The sequence below is a fragment of the Tursiops truncatus genome, chromosome 7 (genome assembly GCF_011762595.2).
Source record: "Tursiops truncatus isolate mTurTru1 chromosome 7, mTurTru1.mat.Y, whole genome shotgun sequence".
Taxonomy (NCBI): Eukaryota; Metazoa; Chordata; class Mammalia; order Artiodactyla; family Delphinidae; genus Tursiops; species Tursiops truncatus.
The window spans coordinates 47,336,800-47,361,228 of NC_047040.1; the positions used below are offsets into that span (position 1 = coordinate 47,336,800).

Genomic DNA, 24,429 nt, shown 5'->3' on the forward strand with positions numbered 1-24,429 from the left:
AATAAATAGCAAGGGAATAAATACCACATTTCCTATGGATAGAACAGAGAAGATAATCTAGTTTTCTCTCTAGAGACTTTCAAATAATCCTTATGTTTCCTGCCCCATTTCTCACTTCTGCCTTCCATGGCTCAGATCCCTGAGTCTTTCCAGTCTTCTGTGGGTAAATTGACTAGCTTTTTGTCAGTGTCCTTCTCTGTAGGAAGCTAGATTTTCAATTCCTGTTCTAAGTCATGTTCAACTTTTTTCATTTATTCTCCAATTTTATGTATATATTTGGGGTTCCTCTCTTGGTTTTAGTGAAGATGGAGTTTGTACTTTGGGCTTTTGAAAAAGCATTTGGAATAATATTTGTGAGGATAAAAAGGAGAACATGTTTGAAATTGAAATTTAATTAGAAAGTAGACCATCATAAAGTATTTTCTTGAATTATGTTGTGGCCATCAGACATAATAACAAATCAAATTTTTATTATATCCAACCTGAAATGGTAAAGGAATTTAAATGTATTCATATAAGTAATTTCTGGAATAATACTTCAAAATGTTTGCTGAGGGACAATCATGATTATTTATTATTTGACTTTGGATTTTGCCAGTTGCTAATTTGTTATTAAAAAGATCCTTGAGAAAAGCTTCTTTCCTCCCATTTCTATTGTCTGAATTTATCCCTTGAAATATTTATATTCATAATAAAATGAATTAGAGAAATAAACAGCTTTCTGTCATGGAATTACGTATGGCCAGCCTGAAGCAAACTTGGGAAATAGATGAAATTTGTTTTCATTATCCTAATTCCAAACAAAGATAGCATGCCTTGACTCATCCCTGAAGTTCCACCTTTGCCTAAAAAGCTTCTCCTCTACTTTATGACTCAGAGTTTCATGTTCTGGATATTTTCTCTCTATCGTTCTTTGGTGTCCTTCCTCATAAATTATGGATTCTGAATCATAATATAATTTACCCGTTTAATAGATTATGGATAACACATTGTTAATGTAAAATAATGGATCTTTAAATAGTATTTCAGGAGTTATTCTCAAAATAGGCATATTATTGTTCTGCTGGTCCAGATTATTATCTGAATGCTTCAAATCATAACACTTAATCTGCTCTAAAGGAGTATTAGATTGAAAGTCATAAAGATTGCCATAAACAATAAGACATTGGATAAGTTACTAAATGTCTCTAAAGTAGGGCATTAGGTTAATTCATTTTGAAAATATATGCTATTCTAACTTTGTGTCCTTCTAAATATCATATTATATTAGTCATATTAAGGAGATATAAATAAATAAAATAAATAAATAAATATGGCTTTTGTACTTGGTAAAACAAAAGCCAAACTGCATTCATATGTAAACTCTTTCTGAGGATTATGTGACTATTGTGTATACTAGGTAGGAAAATATCTTAAAAATTACATTTTTTATGCAGAAATTTTATAAGAGAGTATTACTAGTTTAAAATATTTTATTTTCATGGACTAAAGCTATGGAGAAGTGAGACTAGTTGCAATATATTTCAAAATATACAGGTGACCAAAATTCCTTTTTATTTCCTCAGATTATCTTTATTATTTCTGCCAATAATAAAATTAATGCTTTCTTATAAAAATTCCAACAATATGGATGATTATTTGCAGTGTGGAACCTTTCCTTCCAGAAGTTTTATCCATATAAAAGATCTATGTATAAATTTGTTTACGTTAATATTAAAGGATAACACCATACATAATATTCTGTAATTTGATTTCATAGTTTTTTGAATTATAGGTAGTAATGAATTCTATAGAGGGCAATAAAATAGTTCACATTATAGAATCTGATTTCATAGCCATATCCATAAAACTCTTGTTAGTTATCGAAATGTTACACCCTAATGAGTAAAAGAAATGCTAATAAATTTTGTCTCTGATCCTCTAATTTATCTCTTATTTTGACAAGCATATTTTAATTTTAATCTTTTATGAATTTGTTTAATAACAAACTACTGAATGTGAATATTTAAAACTTACTGTCTTAACATTATGAGATCTTACTAAAACTGTGCTGTTTTTGGTGAAATGTGTGAATTACAATTTGGTGAAATTATGATACTATGGATTAGTAAAAAATCATTAGATATGTGAGCAATGACAGAATTCTACAATTTGAACAAGGATGTCTCTATATTTTTGTGCAGAGGAACTACCTTTCATTTTACTGAAGACTTGAGCTCTTGAGGGGGATGAAAAATTCAGAGCTGAGAGTGAACAGCAAAGGAGGTAGTTATGCTACCTGTGCATCCCCCCATTGATTGGGAATTCCAGGAATCCACAGAGAAAACTGTGAAGTTATCCAGGATATTCTGGTTTCCTGTTTGGGGGCCCATGTGTGGGCAATGGACTGGTGACCAAGGTCGAATCACTTCAGCCTTTTCTAGGGATGTTCCTTTTGAAGAGTTAGTAGAGTGTGTTTGAGAAGAAGCAAAAGTGTATGTTAAAATTATACTACTTGGAAACATCTGGAAAGTATTTCTGAGTTGCTGTTTTCTCTTACCTTCCCATCCATATCTTCCTCCACCAGACTCCAACCTCAGCAAAGATAAAGGGTAGTATTTACTGGGAACAGATTTTGCAAAGAATTGATGACATGTCTTCATGGCAATTTTCCATGCTAGAAACATAGTGGCTACAGAGTTGATTGTAATATTTGACTTTATGTTACTCTCAATAACTTTTCATGATGATCCTCTGACCAAGTTATAGAATGGAGGGGCTACCTTACCACTTGCAGACATCTCCAAACATTTGCTGATGATTTGTCAGCTGGCCTTTTGGATCCTTATGGCTTCTAGTCCTATACACCAGGCAGTACTTCATGCCAGGAGAGCTATGTATATATATCAACCAAACAGTGGTCCAAGTCAGGGTTGGCAGTTATGCAGCAGCCATGCTTCCATTCTCAACTCCCGCACCCATGGCAGACATTGCTAATCCACCTTGGCACTCTTTCTCACCGGGCTTAAATGTGACCTCAGAATTCTTTTCCACCAAGTGTTCAAGAATCTAGTCCCAATTTTTTGAAGTTTGTGTACAAAATGAATTTGGTCTTAGGTCCAAGCTAAAGAGACAAAATTCAAAAGAAATTAAGATCACCTCCTTTGAGGTCACTTTAGTATGCCTTCTCTTTCCTGGGTCTGGATTTTATCCTCATGATTTCAGCCTCAGATACTTTGGATTTTAGACTTTATGTACTTTACTCTCTTCTTTTTGCTTACTCCACTGATCCAAGCATGCCTCTCTAGTGGAGGAGTACTGTGGTAATCGTTCACAAATGGTCATTGGTTTGAGTCCTGGCTCTGCCCTTTACAAGCTATGTTATTTAAACCTCTTAAGTCCAGGTTTCCTTCTTTACAAAATAAGTGCTGTGATACATGATATATAAGGTACTCTGTGTGAAAACATGTTCCAACTTAACATTACATAAATGTTGGGTATGTTTATTATTGATGAGGATTCAATTTCAATATTCAACTAAAAAGTGGAAACCTTGTACATTATGTTGAAAATAGTGAAATTATATTCATTAGAATGCTGCGTGCACCTGTTGTTGTTCAGATAGATTAAGTTTGAAATACTTTACCAAAATATGATAGTCTGATCATCTTAAGTGGCATAAAACTATATGAAGACATACTAAAATTGCTCACTAAACTCAGTCAAACCTGGACTTCTGCTAAAATAGCTGCAAGTGTTTAAAGAGACTATCTTCTGAGTTCTTAGCTCTAATTGGTCTACCACTATTTAGACAGCACTACAAATTTAATTCCAGGTGGAAATACTATGCCAGTGTCATTGGAGACATAGTCTCTCTCTTTTCTTAAATGATAAGTTTGGGAAAGTTACAGTACATTTTCCTGATACTCACATATCCAAATTCAAAGTTGATTGCTCAGTCAGATTTGTAAGATTTGAATGGTTATTGCAAAAACTCACTTGAATTCATTCCTAGACAAGTTTTGTTATGGAATGCCTTATTAAAATAGTCATTCAAAATAAATGTATTTATATATGTTACAGTAAGGATGTCAGTTAATATTTGCTCACATATTTCTACCTAAAACATATTTCATACAGTCCCTTCTTCCTTGGTGGCCATTTTTATACCTCAAGATCCTATCTCTTGGCTACAGTTAAGTGGACTAGGAATGAGAATTGATGGTAAGAAAAGTTACAGCCAATAGATTGGCTTAATAGAAGCCTGTGACTTGTTCTGCTGTAAACAGGTGCATTAGGTCAATCAGATTCTCACCCTTGGGAATTTGAACTGGAAAGCACAAAGTCTGTTAGCAATAGGCATAGCAGCTGAAAGGATGCTTTTAGGTAGTTGCCGCATCGAAGTCATGTACAAACTGAAGTTATGAGGGAGCAAAAACTGGATAAACAGAGGAAACCACATAGCAAAGATGAATGATGTAGGTAAGGAGAGAGAACAGTGACACTAAGAAAGCTAATTTAGCTATTGATGGAGAGAGAGGTTAGCCAGCCCTTAAAGCTGATTCTGGGCCAGTTCCTGTATCATTACAACAAATTCCCTTTAGTTGAAATAAAGTGGATCTCTTTTCCTTGCCTAACCAATCCATGTGCTAATAAACATACATAATTCAGTTTTGTCTTGCAATCACACTTTGTTCTGATGCTTATTTTGAATACATTCTTGGTAAGAAATATGCAACAATATGAGCATGAAGTAAAGTTTTACTAGGATCTATGACTTTTAATACTTTACTGTTACATTAGTGTTTGGTAAATTTATGGTGGCAATCATGCCTGAGAGATTAAAAAGATTGTTTTTGTTTCATTATAAATAAACTACAGAAAAGTAGCTTGTTTTCTGTAACAAATTTTGAAAGTACAGGACACCAATTTTTGAAGTGAACCTTGGGCAGATGTTAGGAATGCCACAACATGATGAGGAATATGTGTTCATTTAAGAATGGCACTGAGTCTGGAGGGAAGATCATTAGAGCAATAAAACAGATGTGGGGAACATATTAAAGGTGCTGATGGGGTAACTTGAAATGTCCTGGATGGTCATTTTCACTATTCTGTTTCATCAGGAAATTATCATGGCTTAAAAATATATTTTTAAAATTGTTATCCAGAAAAGTAATTTATTTTCTATAAATAGCAAAAGTCACAATTTGAAAATAGCAAGTATGTTACATTTAAGATAGTTCTAGAAATATGTTGCAATTTTGTTTTACTTTATAAATACATTGCAAAAATATATTTAAAAAAGGGAGACAGGCTTCTGTAAAAGCATGCACATGTGTGTAAGGGTAGGCAGCTACCAAGAGATATATTCTGGCTCTAATACCAGGGATGTGCATATATTTATATTTTTCAACATCTTGGATGTGATTTAAAGGATGTTATGCACTGTGGTTTGGAATTGTAAATTGTTCTATCTTCTCTAAAGAGAGCTTATCTTTTCAAAAATCTTTCATTCACAATATTTATTACTGATTTTATCACATCTGATTTATGTTATTTTCATAAATTGTTTCTTGGGGTAAAATTGTACTCGGTTAAATAGTAATTTAAAATCTGTCTTCCAAGACTATAACAGAACTGTACTGGCATGACGTATTTTTTAAAGTGTGTTTTACTTGAGGACTATCATATTTCTGAAACTGGCAGTTCTAAATGAAATAACTGTTTAAACTGCTTGCCAGTAGAGCGCTTACCTGGTAAGAAAAATATTGGAACTAGCCAAGCAGGAAGGTGTTTTAATTTCTATTTCATTACAGCTACAAAAATTTGTTTTTCTCTTTTAGGAATATTTCTTTTCTATACTCCCTTCTCCAAAGTTTGAGTCACTTGCTTGCTTTATAACTCTATGGAATTTGGGTCCATTTAATTCCCTATAACTGATGAAAATTGGGAAGGACAGATGTACCAACTTGTTGAAATTATACATTAATTGATTTTTTTTTTAAGTCAGGAAAACCCCAAATATAATACTCTGGAGACTGCCATCTTAACAAAGTTGGTAAAATAATGGTACAGAGTTGTTACCTGTATATAACAAAGTCAGAAAACAAAGTATCCATTTCTAAAACTAATGTATTGAGGACATTTAATGAAATTATTTGACTAAAGAAAACATGTTTTTACCAAGTGGAAACATTTATGATTCGACTTTGAGAAGTATTGGACCATACAGGTGTTTAAAAATTTAGATAATATTTTTTTCATATATTATCTCTGCTATATTTTAGTATATTTTTTGGTAATGAAGTTATGAAATTATTTTCAAAACTCCAGACCTTTTTAGAAATACTGTGGAGAGCCGGTGAGGAATATAACCTATAATCTATGAATACAGTCTATTTTGAGTTCTGTTTCACCACCTTTTTTTTTTTTTTTTCTTTTGTGGTATGCGGGCCTCTCACTGTTGCGGCCTCTCCCGTTGCGGAGCACAGACTCCGGACACTCACAGGCCCAGCCGTTCCGCGGCATGTGGGATCTTCCCAGACTGGGGCACGAACCTGTGTCCCCTGAATCGGCAGGCAGACTCTCAACCACTGTGCCACCAGGGAAGCCCTCACCCACCTTTTGATGTATATATTATTACTACCAACTTGTGCTTATGAAGAAATAAAAATAGCTGTATTTGTAGACATTATAGTAAGTAAAGTTGTCTGAATAAATTATATGATTTGATCATTACAAAAACTTATTGAGGTGGTGGGCACTATGTTCCCACAAGCTGAAAAAGGAACAATTAACTAGTCTATCCACAAATTTGGGTTCATAAAACTGGAGCAAATCCAGTGTCTTGGGTTCAGATGTAGTACTCTTTTCCTAGAGGTCACTGTCTCTTAACAAGGAATGAAGGCACATTCAGGTAAAGTACTACTTATTTTCTTGGCTTGAGAGTAATGTAAATAAAAAATGAACTAAAAACTCCCCAAAGTAAAAGATGCGTTTAATGTCATTAAATAGTGGAAAGAGCAATGCAGTACAAATCATATATTAATTTAAGACTCATTTTTAAGTTGATCAAGTTACATAAAAGTCCCACCCTATTACATAAAATTAAAATGTCTTGGGTATAGCCACAAACATTTGACTTAATATTGAAATTGTGTTGATAACCTTTCCTAGTTTGAAGTTTCAGCCCTTTATGAGTAAAATTTGAGGATTAACTGCTATTACTCGTTCTGTAATTAATCCTAAATGGGGAAGATGGAGGCAGATGGGTCAAAGTTTCCTTTTAATTGAACACCGTCTTTTATTTGCCATAAATATGTTTCTTAAGTTACAAGGCAAAACACTATCTTGAACGAGAATCCTACTCTTTGATGAATTAGAGCATTTAGTCCAGAGACAGTTCCAAGAAAAAGTTCAGAGAGAAATTTATTTTTAGAGAACTCATCTCACTGTTAACAGGAATAATGAAAGAGTGAATCATAGAATGCAATTGGAGCCTGGTCCTGGCAATTATGCAGCCATTTACCCCTCAGTGACAACTTGGGAGCTAGAGCTTCAGCACATTCTGGGTGTTGATTTCCTACAGGGGCATGTTTATGTTGTAAATGAAGCACAGGCTGCTTGGAAGGCTTCAGATGGTTCTATTGGGTTGAGGATTAATGAGGTTAAATTAACTCAGTCACTTAATGCACATTTTATTGAAGTTCAAGCTGTTCAGACTGTTGCAGTTAATATAAGTAACCCAGAATGTTGCCAGTTAAATGTAAGTCACACATTAGGGATGCCAGGATCATTACTGACAGGAAGAAAGCAGTTTTATTTGGTTATAACATTTATCATAAAGGCATTCTCATGTTTTTAAAGATATATATATATATACATATTTAAAAAATATGTTATGTAAAATGTATCTATAACTATCTTTAAATCATGAGACCACCTATATGATATATATGTGAAATATATGTATTTATATATATGATATATGTATATTTTCTCCTAAATGCCATTCATTTAGGGGTTTGATTGTCATCTAGGGCAAGATTATGATCTTAGCTTTGAATATTTTTGTCCTGATTTTAGAGAGCAAAATGTTGACTTGAGGAATATAAGTGAAATGAACAAAATTTCCTTCCTCCATGAGTCTGCATAAGAGGAACATGTTGGGATAGCTGTTTTCTCAAACCCTATAGTATCATAAAAACAATGTCCTGAAAAGCTCCCATGTTGAGAAGATATGAGTCAGACACATAATGCAAAACCCAAGCACCCATTCATTCACTAATTCATTCACTCATTGTTTTTTGAGCACCTAATATGTACTACCTCTTATGCTAGTGCTGGGGATAAATAGTTCTAGCTTCCTTATATTTAATGTGTGTATTAGCTTATGCATTTAAGTATGCATATCTTAAGTTATCAAGGGCTTTATGACTTCCTGTGGAACATCTACAGGTATACTATTGGCTTTCAAAAAACAATTTCTAGATGCTCATAAAGTAAATAAGCCCCCTAGGTGATGGAATCTAATATTCACATAAATTGCTCCATTTTTACTCTAGACAACAAAGGTGGACTTAGAACATCATAAATGACAACACCCTCCTCTACCAAAGGACTGCAAACAGACACTTTACTGACCTTTTGTGCAAGTACTATAGAGCTCTCACAATGTATAGAATCTCATGACCTATTCTACTTCCTATTGGCTGAGCTAACACTTGAAATGTCCATTTTACTTTCAGGCCAAGCATAATGACATTGGAAAAAATAATCCAGAGTGCATCTGCAGATAAAAACACACACACACACACACTCTGAATAAAGAGCTCATGGCAAGGCTCCAGGACTCTAAACGCAGACTTGCCTAGCACAACTGGTGCACCGCATGTTGCCACTTCTCTCCACCCCTGGCACAGCACTCCCCTGGTTTGGAAGTAGGGCTTTGCCATCCCTACTGAGAACAGGGCACTGAGAAGTGATTGCTAGAGGCAAGAAGCTTACAGTTGTCAACCACCACTGCAGTTTTATTGTTCTTCTTGTCATTTCCCTACTGTTATTTTCTGATAACTCTCCAGCTTAAAGGCACAAATGGTATTTATTTAATACAACAAATTCTTTTTAATTGCCAAGTGCTCTGTAGTCTCTTTAAGGAATATACCTGACTTTGACCGTTCAGGCATTTGGGGGTGGGGAACAGTAAAAGAGAGAAAGATCACATAAAGTCATAGTGATACAAAGCAGTATTTAGTGACATAACCAAGGCACATGTACATCAGGTACTCAAGACCTGATCACAGGTACTCAGTACATTTTAGTTTCTTCTTTGCTAGTCTTCCATATCTGCTTGGAGTAGGCTGGGTGTACATAGAGCTCTGAAACAGCCAGAGGTGTTTGTCTTTAACTTGGTCGGCTATCAGAAATTACTGAAGCTTATTTCCCTAAGAAAATGAAACCATTGGTATAAAAGGAAAAATTTGGAAATTAACTACTTTTGTGAAGTATATGTGATATTATATAAACCTAAATTTAAAATATGCCTGGAGATGTTTAATGTTGAATCATTTTTTCTGGCACATTCTGTATGCCTAAACTTAAGGGTAATGCTTCTAGATGAGTTATTCATTAAAAATGAAAAACATATATTTATTCAAGGTTGAGCATTAGAATTTTTAAAATAATATATGTTACCAAGTTAAGATAAAATAATTCTAAAATAAGAAGAAAAAGAAAAATGTCCAGAGATTGGTGAAAGTTTAACTTTCAGAATATGGTAGAAAGAAATGAACAAGATAGACGTGTGTTGATGTGTTCGGTTTTCAAAATAAAATATTGAAGTATGTTATAGACATGATGATGGTAGATATGGTATCTCTTCAGCATGCTGAAATTGACACTGTAAAGAAACTTCAGTCACATCAAGATCTGGGGACAAGATCAGCAGATTTTTAAATTTTTATTTTATTTTAACATCTTTATTGGAGTATAATTGCTTTACAGTGGTGTGTCAGTTTCTGCTTTATAACAAAGTGAATCAGTTATACCTATACATATATCCCCATATCTCCTCCCTCTTGCGATTTTTAAGCCTATGTTACCTTGACATGACAGAAGTACCTGTTATCATTTAATATGGAGCTGAGGGACTTCTCTGGTGGCATAGTGGTTAAGAATCCGCCTGCCAATGCAGGGGACACGGGTTCGATCCCTGGTCTGGGAAGATCCCACATGCCCTGGAGCAACTAAGCCCGCACCACAACTACTGAGGCTGCATGCCACAACTACGGAAGCCTGCGCACCTAGAGCCCGTGCTCTTCAACAAGAGAAGCCATCGCAACGAGAAGCCCGTGCACTGCATCGAAGAGTAGCCCCCTCTCAACGCAACTAGAGAAAGCCCGTGCACAGCAACGAAGACCCAAAGCAGCCAAAAATAAAAATAAATAAATAAATTTATTTAAAAAAAGAATAATATGGAGCTGAAATAGAGCTTTGAAAGAAATGGCACATTTTCTTTGATATCTTAGGTTGATTCCCATGAAAATGTATAAATATAAGAATTAGTTTTTCCCTTATTATATAAAGTACATTATATATATTATACATATGAATACATATATACTTGTCCTTTATCATCAAGTAATATTTATGAATTTATAGTTAGTCTCATTGTAGGAAAGTTAAGGAATGAGAGCAGAATGTTTTGTTAGAAAATAATTGAAAGGAATAAAAGAATATGTAGAAAACAAATTAGGAAGAAGTAGAGTATTTAGTGTCAGCTAAGTCCAAAAACTTCATTATGGCTTAGGTTTTCAGAATATATTACCTATCTTCCACCTGGTTTTCTGAGCCTCCTCTCCTATATTAAGTATCTTGCTACAGTAAGCTGAATTGTTCATGTCAGTTGTCACTAATACAAAAACAAAAAGAATTTGGCAAGAATTTCAGCTGATAATTTTTGGAGCTACAACTTAACATCCCTAGTAAAATATTTGAATGATACATAGGACAACCTAAAGCTGAAAGCTGGTATATTCTAGTATAAGTAGAATTGTCTTGTTACATGCTGAGGTAATGCAAGACTATGAAGATGAATGTTTACTGGGTACTTTCAGTAGACAATCTGATGTGCTCTGCATTACTCAATTGTGTTGACAATAGAATCTTGGCAAAATAAAGTCTAAGCACAAGGGAGGAAAGTGATGATATACCAAATGCAAATCATAGATTGAAATCAAATTGTTTTGGTAGTTCTTTCTTCATATAATCTCATATTTTTAGTTGATTTTGACACTTAATGGGTATACATTTTACAAAAGGGTTACAAATATCCATTATCTTTTTTTAAATCTCCTGTCCGAAATATGTAAAACTAAAATAAAATCATGTTATAAAAGAGAGCACAGGATCTAGACTCTGGAGTGTTAATCATGCAACTGGTACTAAGAAATTAGTTAAGAGGAACAGAGTAAGAATAAAAGCTCCAAAAATATGATTAAAATTTGGAACTTAACTCCAGAGTTTACTAATTCCTGTGTTCAGGACTAATAAGCTACAAGGTGTCAAAATGTAAATTTTTCTAGGCTAATTTATATTGTCAGAGAAATTGCAAGTCCTCATTTTTATTCATTCCTTCATTAATTAAATTGATAGATAAATATACTGAGTTCCTACTTTGTGCCAGGCACTCTGCTAGGCCATGGGGTAAGTAATAAATAATAAATACTAAGTAAATAAGTTCCAAAACAGAAGTAGAGTCATGGATGTAGAAAATAAACTTATGGTTACCAGGGGATAAGGTCGGGGGTGGGGGAAGGGATACACTGGGAGATTGGGACTGACATATACACACTACTATATATAAAATAGATAACTAACAAGAACCTGCTATATAGCACAGGGAACTTTACTCAGTACTCTGTAATGACCTATATGGGAATAGAATCTAAAACAGAGTGGATATATGTGTATGTATAACTGATTCACTTTACTGTACACCTGAAACTAACACAACATTGTAAATCAACTATACTCCAATAAAAATTTTTTAAAAATGGTAAGTAATTAGTAAAAGTATAAATGTGATAATTCTTATGAAGAAAAGATTGGTGGTATAGAGAGAGTGCGTCATAGGGAAAATTGACTGATAGTCTGTGCCAGGAAAATCTTCCCCAAGGATGTGACATTTGAGTTGACATTGAATGATGAATAAGAATCAACTAAGCAAACGGGAGGCATGAATGTTTCCTGTGAAGGGAACAGATTGTACAAAGAGTCTTGGCTGAAAGACATACAGCATGTGTTCTGGGTTAAGTTTTGTTCCCCCAAAAGATACACGAAGTCCTGATTCCAGTATCTCATAAAAGGACCTTTTTGGGAATAGGGTCATTGCAGGCATAATTAGTTGTTAAGAGGAGGTCTCTCTGGAATAGTATGAGCCCTTAATCCAGTGTTACTGGTGCCATAATAAGAAGAGGAGAAGAGTCACCTGAGGGAAAATGTTATGTGACAATGGAGGCAGAGCCTGAAGTGCTGAAGTTGCAAACCAAGACTCACCAAGGCTCCTGGTAACCACCAGACTCCAGGAAGAGGCCAGAAAGAGACTGTCCTGATTTACAGCTGTTCGGCTAGCCTAATTATTAATAGCATCTACTTTCACTCTCGTCTGGGTGATAAGCTAACTGATTACTCTGGTTATAACTGGCTAGTTACTTAGAACTTGAAGGAAACCAGAATATGTCACCCTAAAATATACCTCTTTGACCTAAAAATTATTTTGAGCTGAAAGTAGTTAAGAAGTAGCAAATGCAGGAAAAGCTCTCTCTACCTTCCTCTTTTTTACCTAAAGGCAGAATGACTCTAGACTCTTATCAGCCCAGATAGGCACCAGAGGAGCTTGCAAACAAATCTTACTCCATTAGTTTTCTCTCTTACATTTACCTTCTCACAGTTTGCCACCCTCGGAAGCCTAAAACCACTTTCCTTTGTTCTGTCATTTCTGTACAAATGTATTCTTCTTTGTTGAAGATACTATTATCTCTGGACTACAAAACCACCTCTTTGAGTTGCTCATTCACTGGTTTCTCCTAGGAATATGTAAGATGCACATGTTAATAAACATTTCTTTTTCTCTTTAATCAGTCTTTCATCACAGGGGCTCCAGCTGAGAACTTAGAAGTGTAGGTGGAAAAGGACTTTATCCTCCCATATACCTCTTTCCATATTCTCATATTTTATGCTTTGTAGGAGCAATGTATTTGTTCTTTCCCAGGACTCATTCCCTTCTTTCTCACCAGTGGTGCCCCAGTTTCCCTTTGAAGAGTTCATACTACCTTCGTTTTCATTTATGTGGGTTGATTCAAGGGTGGGTCTCTGTTGGCTTTACCCTATTGTTAAATCCTATTCCATTAGGCACAGTGGTTGGATTGGACATATTTAGGGATATTAAGGGGCAGTGAATTCCAGGACCTTGTATGGGAGGAAAAGAGACTCCATTTCCCTGGATGATGAATTGTTAGTATGTGAGGGCTGGACCAGTGGCAGCCATTATCAATCATAAGTGATTAATTTGAAGCTTATGTTGGTGGGTGATAAGAGGCAGTGTGTGGCTTAAGGATTAAGGACACCAGTGAGGGCTGAGTAGAGAGTGAAAGAGAAACTGGTTTTATGGTAACATTGTTTGAGCCACTGGATCATGACTAGCCTGAATCCAGACCTGCTACTGGAGCTTTATTCATGTGAATTAAAATGTGTCCCTTATTGCTTAAGCCAGCTTGATTTGAGTTTTGTCACTTATAAGTCCTAAGTGGTAGGCTATTCTTCCATAATTGATTTTATGTTGTACTATTAAATGTGTGTTGTCTTGGGTAGCGGGGTAGGTGGATGGATGTTAAGTAGAGTTTGTTGTTGGTTGAATGAAGGCAAGAGATCAAATATTATGCCTTCTGCATTTTTCCCCTCTAGTTGCAGATTGAGGAGGGAACCCTGTGACTTAAGGAATCTTCAAATTAACTATTTGAAAGGAATAAAGATGGAATTCTCTGGCAACCATGCAGAGCAATGCATTCAGAGATATAGCAAGTAAGATGTACAAAGTTACTCAAGTAGCATCTTTAGGGTGCTTATCCTTTGGCATCATGGGTATTTGGCTCATTTTTGGATCATTATTTTGTCTTACTGTTTATTCACTTCTACAAATATGGACTCCATCTCTAGTATATCAGTGTCTTTTATTCTAGTATTTAACCAGTCAGATATATTTGGAAATTTAAATATATTCTCTAGGTCCTACCAGAGCATCTATTCATGCTTATGTTACATTTCCATAAATAGGGGCGATTTTGAAGGTTTGATTCTGGGATTTCTGTATCAGGAATCTATTTACCTTGTATCGTATGCCTCTAACCACTGTGTTTGGTACGCATGTGGCCAATAGTAATGAGGATGCTAGATTTATTTCTCGTTCTTTACCTCTTGCATTTCAAAGTAATATGGGTTTTATTATTATGCTTTAGACAGATGCCACACTCAGGCTGGATAATTAAGGAACATGTAATAAAGAAAATATTTACCTTTTAGAGAAAGCAACAACGTATGGTGCAGTATACTGAAGCTAGTAGCAGCAGTGAGCCTTTAAAGGTACCAGGGGGGAGTGGTTACTAGAACCTGGAGAAAGGGTTTTATGAGGAGGATTCCCTGATGGGGGTTAAAAGGAAATATCAGCTTTCTAGGGCACAGAAAAAGCAAGAAAAGTATAGAGTGAATCTGGAAGGGTAAACAGAAGCTTAAAAGTTGTTGGGGTTTAGGCAGGATTTGAAGCTACGAAACTAAATGAAATCATAAGGCAATGAAGGGAAATAGGGAAGAGCTCCAAGAACTGAGCCCAAAGACTGTAATGTAAAGAAGAGAGAGAAGAGAATGAAGGCACAATAGATATGGAGAAGAGCATCTAGTGATGTAGAGGAACATGGGCAGTGTGAAGACCTGGAACCCAAATGAATAAAGTATTTGCAGGAGGAGGGAGTGATGAACTGTCAAATGATGCTCACAGGTCAAGTAAGAAGGGAACTGGGAACAGATAATTGAATTAGCCATATGGGGAATCACCAGCATCTTTGAATTGAATTTCAGTGGCTGGTTGGGTAGAAAGTTATTGGAGTTGTTTTGAAAGAAGATGGAAAAATAAGAATTTGAGATGGCAAATATAGACAAATATTTCCAAGAATTTTGCTTTTAAGGGAGCAGAAAAATGGTGGTAGGTGGGGCAAAAAGCAAAGTCAAGTCAAGGGAGTGTTTAGGATTCAAAAAATAGCATCCCACTTATTCACTCTCTTATGTGTGTTTCCAGTATTTCACACTGTCAAACAGTGTTGCAGTAGAGTAACCTTGTGCATGTGTTTTTGTGCCGTGTCAGTTTGCATTTTCAAATATGGCCAATTTTTTTATGCTGAGGAAGATTATCATCTATCGTCTATAATCAGCAAAATGAATAAACTCCAATTAGCTTAAAGAAAATGTTTCAAAATTGAAGAAAAAAAGAATGCTTTCTGCTTTGTTCTCAGCAGAACAAAGCAACATTTCAGCTTAGTTTAAAAAAAAAAACAGCAAAAAAGAAAAGAAACAGACATGGATTATGCAAAGAAGTAAGAGGATAATGAATCATGAAAGGTAAGAAACATGGAAAGGGAAACTAGGATTGTCACTTCTAAAATATTTCTTTTGTTTAACTGATGCTTTATTAACTTTTCTCCTTTCTCTTTCTCACTTCCCCGTTCCTATTCTTTGCTAACTGAGATCTCTTCCTAAATAAACCACTTGCAGTTAGTCCTATCTTAGATCAAGTTTTGATGGCAGACCACATGCCACAGACACAAATTGGAATTCTTTTTTTTGTTTTTTTTAAATTTACCTTGTTTTTTAGGCATCAAATGACTTCCTCCTAATTTATTAAATTTATTTATTTATTTTTGGCTGTGTTGGGTCTTCGTTGCTGCGCACAGGCTTTCTCTAGTTGTGGCGAGTGGGGGCTACTCTTCGTTGCAGTGTGTGGGCTTCTCATTGCGGTGGCTTCTCTTTGTTGTGGAGCATGGGCTCTAGGCATGTGGGCTTCAGTAGTTGTGGCACGCAGGTTCAGTAGTTGTGGCACACGAGCTTGGTTGTTCTGTGGCATGTGGGACCTTCCCAGACCAGGGATCAAACCCATGTCCCCTGCATTGGCAGGCGGATTCTTAACCACTGCGCCACCAGGGAAGTCCCTTCAATGTTGCTAGACAAAACATTCCCCCCCCCTTTTTTTTTTTTTAATACACGCATTTATTTATTTGGCTGTGCCAGGTCTTAGTTGCGGCACGCGGGTTCTTTAGTTACGGCATGTGGGATCTAATTCCCTGACCAGGGGTCGAACCTGGGCCTCCTGCATTGGGAGCACAGAGTCTCAGCCACTGGACCACCAAGGAAGTCCTGGAATTCTTTAAAAGGATTTTTTCTCCTCACAATTGTTATAGATACTGATACAAAATAAGAATCCAGTTGTATTCTGCTCTTTCATAAATTTTCATGGGAACAAGAGATTTCTGGGCCATTTTCTTATTTGGAGGGGAGGAACTGGTCCCAGTTTGGTGGCATCGTAATGCACATGAGGTTAGAAAAACAGAGCTCCATTCATTTCTTGTACTGTTCAGGTTTTTAATGGTTTAGATTAGAACTTATATTTCCATATGTTGTATACAACATTCCCCAAATAATAATGAAGTCTATTAGGGCTGTTTTAGACCTTACATTTAATGTGTACATTTAACAGGTCCGATATTTTAAAACTGGGAGTCTTAGTCATTTGAAGGGAATATAATGAAACCTCTTTCAAAACCAAGAGAAATAAGTGCTTTTTGATTATGAAACCAGATTTCTTTAATTGATGAGAGAGATTGAGAGAGGAGAGGGAGAGAGAGAGGGAGATAAAGAGGGAGAGAGAGAGGGAGACAGAGAGAGGGAGGGTAGGGAGGAAGGGAGGGAGAGATTCCTTTGATTCATACAGCTTAAAGTGCCTTGGCATCATGGGCATGTATTATTTTAAAATGCATGAATCTGAAGAGGATGTTATTTGTTTGTAGGACAGCATGTTTTATGTTATATTTGAGCTTAGTCCCACTCGGCTCACCCAAAGTTGAAGTATAAAAACAAATTCTAACTCCATACTCTTTTTTTCCTCTTTTAGTATTTTGCAATATTTATTTCTGCTGGATTATCTGATTGCACCATGTTTGTTTGTGTGTTGGTTCTTATGGAATTCAACATTTTGTGTGCTTCGTTTGAGCTATTTAGTGCATGGCACCTTTTTTTTTGAACTCTTGAGAGGATTGCTGCAAAGGCCCCTCTTCAGCCAACATTCTGGATATGTTTCTTTGGCTTCTATTTAAAAAATGTAAATCCATTTTTTTCCTGTTTATTGTGGCATTCTTCATTCAAGTTGTGCTCTCCATCAAAAGATGCATTATTCATCCAGCAACTATCTAAAAATATTTAGTATGTGCTGAGACCTGTGTGAAACACTGGTAATACACAAATATTCAAATAGTCATTGTCAAAATGGAAAAACTCTGTTATATTATAGATAATGCATATCTTCTAGAACAGGTCTATTTTAAGCCATAATGAATTAAGCCTATTTGTAGCAGAAATTGTCAGTGCCCTGCTCAAAGCCCTTCAGCCCACCTGAGAGTTCACAGGGAAACAAACATGCTAAATACTGCTGCTTCCTGCATTCTTCTCCCCAGGAGGTGGGAGTTGTCATGATAAGGAGTTACTGTAGTCAAAGAGGAATGGGAATTGGTGAATAAAAGCCTCAGCGTCTCAGTAGGCAAATTCTGAGGTGCATTCTACATAGCCCTCAGAGAGGTCCCCACAGGAACTGAGCCCCAGTTGTCACATTAGCAACTAACATTCTTTATTAACTTTCTCCCTTGTCTTTCTCACTTGCCCGTTCCTATACCTTGTTCATTGGGATCATTTCCCAAAGAAACCATTTGCAACTTAAATCCTATCTAAGAATCTGCTTTTGGAAACCCACACTAAGATATTTAAGCTATAAAGTTTTGGTATTTCTCTTTCCAGGTGTTTTTTATTTTGACTATTATTTAGTAGAACAATTTAGAAATGAGACGTTCTGTTGGCTTTCTTTGCAAAAAAATATTTTTCATTATCTGACTCAAGGCTTCTTCCTGCCTTTGTCAAATTGAAAAATGACTGTCTCTGAAGGGCCAACAGTCACCAAAGATAAAGTATCACTTAACATTCTGTTGCCCCCGCCGTATTTCTGTCTCAGGCAAGTGCCAGAATGGAGGGGACAACTATCTCGATTTCTGAAATAATAAAGCTGACTTTATTACTTTTCAACATTATGTATATATATATATATATATATATATATATATATATATATATATATGGATTCGTTTCTCTAGTTCCTGCTTATTATTCCCCTTTCAGATTTTCTTCTAATAGTAGACTTCTTTTGATACTGACTATTTTATCCTTATTTGTTCTGTTTTTGGAGTATTTGACTCATTAGATGGGACCGTAGATATTTTTATTTCTTCTCAGTGAGAAAGAAAGTGTGATGTGTATTACTGGCAAAATATATTTTCTTTAAACCTTTTCAAAATTTTATATATGTGTCCATATACTCATAAATATATACACATGTATTCAGTACTGATATACATATATATATGTATCCACACATGTGAAATAGAAAGGAGTAAAAATAAGAAGAGTAAAGAAATATGAAGACTATCACAGTTTCAGTTTCATTTTTCTGTCATTGACACCTGCAGTTAGAACTGGCCTCAAGTATAATGGAGTATCCAATTATAGGAAGAATACTGAAACGCCTATTTTAATCTCAAATATCTTCTTCCTCAGTCCCTCCAAGTTGCTTAAAACTCTCATGAGTATCTTATAATTTAGAACTTATTAAAAACATCTTAAATGTCTTACAAGTATCTTATAATTTAGGAATTATTAATAAAAAGTGATAAAATTCAAAGAAGATAACTTTTCCTTATATTTCATCAAAAGGAAATGGTTTGTATTAAACCATTAATTGGTTTATATTAAAGTACATATGCTTATCATTTTAAAGTACATTCTTGTAAATGTAATTTCATTATATGCATGTTCAGGATTAGCTAGTTAATGTGCTAGCATGAGCAAAACAGAACGACAGGCTCACTAGTTCCCATTTCTGAGAGGTCAAGGTTTTCCTAGGAGGCAGTCAAGGGAGGTGGAGTGAATGTCAGAAACTTAAGATGGGGCCAGTACAATATATTGTGGAGTTGAAGATGGTTGAGTGAGGAGGATAATTCCAGAGATTCAGGAAAACTGAAAAGAAGAGTGGAAGATAAAAATACCATAAATTATTGAAAACAGATCTATTACAGATTTGTTTCCAGAACCAAGCCTGATGAAAGAGTAAAGTAGTAACTTATATAGGGGTGACTATAGTGAAGACAAGGAAATATGAAATTTTGGTACCCATGATAATAGGAATCCTTTGTTTTTTTCAAAACTCTCTTCCTTTTTACCTGTTATCTTTTCTTTTCTTCCTCCTTCCCTTCTCTTCCCTCTTCCTCTTGTCTGCCCTTCCTTCCTTCCATATACTTTTTTTTCTGTTAATGTATTATTTTTTAATTTTGCTGAATACAAAAGGGGAATAGAGACAATTGGAAATTTAAAAATGCCATGGATCTGTAAAGACTGTGATGAAATTTTATCTGATCAATTGTGTAATAGTTATTCACAACTTCAATGAAATAACTTAAGAAGTCACAGATAATACTAAACATTATACAAAGAAAAAACAAAATTTGCAGTAAACCTATGACAAGATTTTGGGAACACTTGTCATTAATGGCATGACTAGTGGAATTTATCCATGTTATCTGTACTTTACTGCCAGGACAGAGCAAATCTGCCATTTCAAAGGAAAGTGGCACTATGCTTTTTCTGATACTGGTAGAAAAATCCAAAGTTTATATTAAATGAAAACTTCTTTCTCCTGCATGAATGTTATTTTTCTGAGATAGAGAACTAAAAACTGTGATGCCCCATTTGATATTAATGCTTTAAAAAAAATCTGCATCTTGTCAGAGACACTGAAGTTTCAAGAAAGACTACAGGAAATTGGGATGTGTGAGAGCAGCAGTGATTTGTAGACTTACTGGAGATGAAGTCTCCTCAAGTAATGTGGTGTAGGTGGGAGCTGAGGTTTAGAATTGTGTCTTTGTATATGCCATGTTTATTCCAAGTACTGGATAACCAGTAGGTGGGTATAGGAGATGATCCCAGTTTAGAGCTACATCACCACTCTCGGTGAATGCTCCAAGAGATAGTGGGACTTAGGTTGAAAGCTGAGCATATCAATCTGTCATCCTGCTGTAGATTTGTGAAGTATGATTCAACCATACCTCAAATTATCAATGATTAGGGCCAGAGATAATGTACACACTGTTCATTAGCAAACCCTGAATACAAATAGAAGTCTCCTCATTCAAGTGCACATGAAAATGTACCGACAACTGGTTTGGTTATGTATTGCTCTATAACAAACCACTCCCAAAGCTTAGTAACTTAAAAAAACCACAGTTTTATTATTTCTTGTGATCTATTGTTGACTAGACTCTGCACTCTGTGTGTTGTCTGGGGCTGACTCCATCTAGGGGCTTGACTGGGCTTAACATTGAAGATGGTTCACTCACATGCTTGGCAATCGATGCTAACTACTTTCTCCCTGCCTGTATAGTAATTCTACGAATTTGGTGGCTTGATCCCACTCCTGGTTTCATAGGAGGGCCTTTCTCCCTTGCCAGTGATTGGTTTAAGCCTGAGCCAGTTAGTTCATGGCTTCCCCATTGATCATGGTGACTAGTTGAGGGATGGTTTAATAAAAGTGACTTTGAGTACTTTTATTTGATTGTTGTAGGAAACAATCTGCTATACTTTTCTTTGGAGCCTTTGTTTGGTGATCCTAAACATCTCACAGTCACTAGGGAAGCCAGTCTAAGTAGGAAGCCAACCAAGAGACAAGTGTAGAGCTGAAGGAATTACAGAGAAATGGAGCTGGAGCCCTTATCAAACATTGCCTGAATCTCCCCTATCTCTAAACATTTCAGGAACAAAAATGAGCCACTAAACCCACTCATTTGTTTAAACTAGTGTGGGTTAGATTTTCTGACACTTGCAAGAGAAAGCACTTTTTTTAAAAAAATTAATTTATTTAGTTTGGGCTGTGTTGGGTCTTTGTTTCCGTGCAAGGGCTTTCTCTAGTTGCGGCGAGTGGGGGCCACTCTTCATCACGGTGCGCGGGCCTGTCACTGTTGTGGCCTCTCCTGTTGCGGAGCACAAGCTCCAGATGCACAGGCTCAGTAGTTGTGGGTCACGGGCCTAGTTGCTCCACAGCATGTGGGATCTTCCCAGACCAGGGCTCAAACCGGTGTCCCCTGCATTGGCAGGCAGATTCTCAACCACTGCGCCACCAGGGAAGCCCCGAGAAAGCATTCTAATAGATAGACACAGCTTTAAAAAATGACCCGAAAAGGATGAAATAAAAGGTTGGGCATAGTTGTGGCTACTCAAGGGAAAATCAATCGATCAATCAGTCAATCAACCAACCATAATGTAAATCAATGGATCAACAAAAAATGAGAAAAATAATAAGAAAGGTGATATGATAAATGCAGAGGCATTTGTATCTTAGGAAAGGATAATAATAGCAATAATAATAATAATAACAAAGTTTAAGTGCATACTGTGTTTGCTGTTCTAAGAGTTTTGTGTGTTTTAACTCTTTTAGCCTTTTAAAAAAACACTATAAAGTAAGCACCATTTTAATACTTATTTGAATAATGAAGATTATGAGGCAAAAAGAACTGTAGTTACTTATATAAGTCATGGCAACAGAACCCATATTTTATTATGTGTAATTTAACAGAAATACTCTGAAATTCTTGGTGAATTGAGAAATATTCTTGGATTATTTATATTGCCAAAATCAATTCAAGAGGAAAGGAGGGCTTCCCTGGTGGCGCAGTGGTTCAGAGTCCGCCTGCCGATGCAGGGGACACGGGTTCGTGCCCTGGTCTGGGAAGATCCCACATGCAGCGGAGCGGCTGGACCTGTGAGCCATGGCCGCTGAGCCTGCGTATCCGGAGCTTGTGCTCCGCAACGGGAGAGGCCACAACAGTGAGAGGCCCGTGTACCACAAAAAAAAAAAAAAAAAAAAGAGGAAAGGAAAACTTAGACTAATAATTGTGAAATTTGAAGTTACTAAAATATTACTTCCAAAAAGACTATGGAATCAGATGATTTTGTTAGTGAGTTATTATAGAAACAGATAATCTATTCACAAAGCCACTTAATTTATGTTATGTTACCATAATCCTGCTGTCCAAAGCTGATATCATATAACAATGGTAGACGTTTTATGAATGTAGCCACAAGTGTCCTAAATGAAATATTTTCAAATTATGTTCAACTTTACATTTAAATTAATTGCCAGTACCAAATGTTACACTTTCTCTCCTCTATCTAGGTTATGTCAGTTCTTATTTTATTTTCTTATTATTCTGTATTAAATAGATTTCCAGTTTTAAGATCATCTGCTTACATTTCTGAAATGTAATCCACCTTGATTTTGAGCGGTGCCCTTCTTAACAGTAGCTACGGTCGATTCATAATAAAAGCATGGCACTTGAAGACATAACACAAAAGGGAAATGTAAAAACAAAAGGAAAATGATCTTTCCTGGAAGGCAATTCCACAGCTTCACACTGATCCAAGAACAGTGCCTTTATCTTGAATTTCACTAGGTAGTATAACTGCAATGGAGATAGAATGGAAAATCGGAAAACCTGCACATTCTATGAATATTATATCCCATGCGAATGATTCAGAAATAGGCTCTAAGGGGCACCAAATGGAAATGACTTCTTACAAGTATTCTAAATGTAATAACTTGAATTTTTCTTTATATATGCTGCTTTTTAACATGTGAATTTTATGAAAATGCCATGTATTTTAATATTTAAGTCATTAATAAAACTATTTCCTAGGGATATACCTGGGTAATTTCCTTGATATACATCACTGCAAAGGGTAATCTCTGAAAAATGAGCAATAACTAATTACTCCTCCAAGATTATGCTCTAAACCGTAGTTTACTACCCTGTGTATCTTCTGAGCGTTACAGTCCAAAGCCTTGTGAAGCCAAGATATATGACTTCATTTGTTCCCCCACATTTATAAGGCTGTCACTGGGTAAAAGGGGATTCAATTGGACTGACATGATTTGTTGTCCACCAAGTCGTGTTGGTTATTACCCTGCCTCCTGTACTTTCTAGAGCTTTGCAAATTGCTTGCTGGGGGATTTGTTCCAATATCAGGAAAGATATTGAAGTTAAAACAAACTGATCTCTAATTTCAAAAGTGTTGTCATAGCCTACCTCTCATCAACTTCTCACCTTTTAACTTTCTCAGTCCCTTAGAAAAGAAGAGGTATACATCACCTGTTCCAGTCCCTTGAAACATATATAGCTCATAGCTGTTAAAATTTTAGTAAAATCCTTAGGTAACCTAAGTCATATATCACTGATAGTTCATACCTCAAAGTATCTGGCGTTTTGAAGTAATTTTGGACCATCTTCCTCTGTCTTTTGTTACATCACAGATATTTGGCACAAATTTCAATCTCTTTTAGTAATTGTGATTGGCCTTAGGTAGTTATTTTTGGGGGGATGCACTTGAAAATCTTCCTAAAATTTGACTATATGAAATGAAATATTGTCACAATCCCCACCCCACCCACCTTGGCTTGAAGGTGTGTTCTTATGAATAATTGTTAAAAGCAACATTTTCAAATGAAAAGATGAGCATTCTTGTTCTCTGAAGTCAGAATAACTATAGTTACTATTTGTTCCATGAAAAGAACAATAATTCAGCTCACAGCTCAAACAGTCACACAAGTACTTTTTCTTGAGGCCAACATTATATTATTGTTTATTGAAGTATAGTTGCTTTACAATGTTGTATTAATTACTGCTATACAGCAAAGTGATTCAGTTATACATATATATTTTGTGTATGTATGTGTGTATATATATATATATATATATATATATATATATATACATTCTTTTTTTATATTCTTTTCCATTATGGTTTATTATAGGATATTGAATATAGTTCCCTGTGCTATATAGTAGGACCTGGTTGTTCATCCATTTTATATATAAACACTTACATCTGCTAACCCCAACCTCCCACTCCATCCCTCCCCCAGCCCCCTCCCCCTTGGCAACTATCAGTCTGTTCTCTATGTCCATGATTCTGTTTCTGTTTCATAGATAGGATCAGTTGTTTTGTGAAATATGAAACCATACTAAAGAACATTTTGTACTC

General features: G+C 35.6%; 1 long non-coding RNA gene across 1 annotated transcript in view; it reads left to right on the forward strand.

Annotated features, from left to right (window-relative positions):
• The window catches only part of LOC141279161 (uncharacterized), a 342,510-nt gene that overhangs the window by 158,869 nt on the left and 159,212 nt on the right, over positions 1–24,429 (forward strand). The gene's annotated exons all lie outside the window — the stretch shown is intronic.